At 36.5% G+C, this 3058-nt stretch overlaps 1 pseudogene; it reads left to right on the forward strand.

Annotated features, from left to right (window-relative positions):
* The first annotated feature begins 383 nt into the window (after positions 1 to 383).
* LOC141503040 (small ribosomal subunit protein eS28-like) lies at positions 384 to 579 on the forward strand (annotated as a pseudogene).
* Positions 580 to 3058: the final 2479 nt, after the last annotated feature.

Here is a 3058-nt window from a genome sequence, read left to right on the forward strand (position 1 = left end):
TGGAACTATGCTTCAAAAGTCACCAAACTTAGTACACTCACTGACCCAGAAGAAATTCACAGATGACCACCTAAACAAGATCTAGTAGGAAAATGTGCAGGAACATCATAGCCAAATATCAAAATTCCCAAGTAAAGGAAAAAATAGCAACAAAAACAATAACAATTTAAATATGACAGTCACAATTAGAATGACACAAGATGTAGCAGGAGCTACATTAAAAGATGACAGGTTTTGGAACACTTTATGTGGAAGAGCAAAAAAAGCTGGGGCTATGCTAGAAATTTCCATTGAAATTCCTGACATGTTGTTCTTTTAAATAAACTTCGTGCTCTCATCTCTCTCGTGTCTACTGTTCCTGCTGCCGTCATGGACGAAGCCACATGCAGCCCATTAAGCTGACTCAGGTCACCGAGGTATTGGGCAGGTCCAGTTCTCCTGGCTAGTGCACCCAGTTCCCCGTGGAGTTCATGGAGGATATGAGCCCTCTCTATCATCCACAACATGAAGGGTCCCATTTGAGGAGAGGACATGCTCACCCTGCTGGAGTCAAAACAAGAGTCCAGTAAGCTGCAGTGAGCCCAGCTGGACAAGTCAACAGGTTACTGCTCCTGGAAGGATGTTGAGGGATGCAAAAAATTAAATGTTCTGGCTAAAAATACATAAGTAAGGGAATGAATAAATAAATAAATGAAGTTTGTTAGTATTAATTGGCATTGCATTGAATAAAGAAATTAGTTAAAATTGTCATTTTTTATTATATTGGTTTTACCTCCCAATGAACAATAAATATATCTCCAGTTATTTAAAGCTGCCTTTATTTTATAAGCAGTAATTTATGCTTGTGTACTTGCACTTCATTGTGTCTGCTTTAGAGGGTCTTTTATAAAATCTATTTTAAATAATATAAAACAATATTGAATAATAATGGTGACACATAGAATGGGTTCCCTAATTCTTTTTTAATGTAATCTGTCAGTTTTAACTTTATGATCATGATTACTGCCCTGCTTTTATTTTTTTAACGCAGTTGGGGTTATGTGATTTGTTAGTGTCAAGTGTCTGAGGTCAAATTTGAACCCAGGTCTTCCTGTTTCTATGGCCATACTTTATCCACTGTGTCTCATATCTATCCCTCTTCTTTTTGACATAATAAAATCTACTCCAATACTATATTTTATCTTTGTTTACATTTCTAATTTTTATTGTTTTTCCTGAATGCTGCATATTATTAAATTCAAATTATTAACTTTAATCTACTGTCCATTTCCATTTTATGGGTGCTTTCCATTTATATTCTAGGTCATAAATACTTGCTGTATGTTTCTGCCCTTCCTATATTACTGAATCTACTTTTCATCCCATGTACCTTATTCCTCCTCATTCCTGTGCTTTAATTCTATCTACTACTTTGCTCTTTTATTCCTTAGCATATCCGCACTCCAACAGTCCGTGCCTTAAGCTTTACCCTATCCCCTTGCCCTCTTATTATTTTCTGAAATTGGAAGACTTTGATACCCATCTACTTATATCTGATTCCCCCTGTTAACCCATTCTCAATGAGAGTAAGATTCCAGCACTCCCCACTCAACTTGCTTCTTCCTTTCTTGCTTCATATTTTCTCAATTGGTATTCTTTCAAATGTAGGCAGTTCACAGAAACTTTTTTTTTAGATTTTTTCAAGGCAAATGGGGTTAAGTGACTTGCCCAAGGCCACACAGCTAGGTAAGTATCAAGGGTCAGAGGCCGGGTTTGAACTCAGGTATTCCTGACTCCAGTGCCAGTGCCCTATGTACTGTATCACCTAGCTAGTATTGTTTTTAAGTCACTCTGAGTTACAGAAAAGTCTTGAGTGTCCATTACTTCTGCCTAAGTATATTCTCTCAATACAGTTACAATTCTTGAGAGTTATGAGGGTAGGGTCTTTCTCCCATGTAGGGATATATCCATTTTCATCTTACTGGATAGCAGTTCTCCCCCCCCCCCCTTTTCCCCCTCTTTTCATGTGTCTCTTGGGTCTCCTGTTTGAAGTCTAAATTTTCTATTAAGTGCTGGTCTTTTCATCAGGAAAAATTGCAAGTCCCCTATTTCATTAAATGTCCATTTTTTTCCCAAGAAGAGAAGGCTTAGTTTTGTTGGATAGTTAATTTTTAGCTGCATTCTAAGCTCCCTTGCTTTTCAAAATATCATATTCCCTCCATCCCTTAATGTTGATAGAGCCAGGTTGTGTGTAATCCTTACTGTGACTCCTTGCTATCTAAATTGTTTCTGTCTGGCTGCTTGAAGGATTTTCTCTTTTATCTGATGGTTCTGGAATTTGGACACAATATACCTTGGTGTTTTCATTTTAGGATCCCATTCTGGAGGGGATTGATGTATTCTTTCAATAACTATTTTTCCCACTCTTCCCATGATTTAAGGGCTATTCTCCATCCCTAAATCCTGTAATATTAAGTCCAAGTTTTTTTCTCTTCATTATTTTCAGGGAGACCAATGATTCTTATGTTGTTTCTCCTGGTTCTATTCTAGAGATAAATGGTCTTGCTGATGAAGTATTTTACATTTTCTTCCATATATTTTTTCTATTTTTTTATTTTGTTTAACAGATTCTTGCTGTTGCATGAAATCCTTAGGCATTAGTCATTAGTCATTAGTATCCATAGACTCGATTCTTTTTTTAGGGAAGAATTTTCTTCATTTACCTTTTGAAACTTCTTTTCTGCTTGATGTTTGAAGAAATTTTCCATTTGATCAATTGGGTTTTGAGGGATTTGTTTTCTTTTTGCATTTGTCCAATTGTATTTTTCAAGGATTTGTTTTCTTGTTGCTAGGTGTTAATTTTCTCTCCCAAATTTTCCGATTGATTTTTAATCTCATTCCTGATTTCTTCAAGGCTTTTATCTGGGCTGGAGATCAAAACATATTCTCATAGGTTCTAGATCTGTCTGAGTCAGGGTCTTTACCATAGGTAATTTTCTATGGACCCCCTTTTTGCTGGCATTCTTCATTTTCCTAAGATCTTGTGTTGGGGGAGGGGCTGGTTCACAGAGTTTTGGTT

This window comes from Macrotis lagotis, chromosome X (assembly GCF_037893015.1).
Source record: "Macrotis lagotis isolate mMagLag1 chromosome X, bilby.v1.9.chrom.fasta, whole genome shotgun sequence".
Taxonomy (NCBI): Eukaryota; Metazoa; Chordata; class Mammalia; order Peramelemorphia; family Peramelidae; genus Macrotis; species Macrotis lagotis.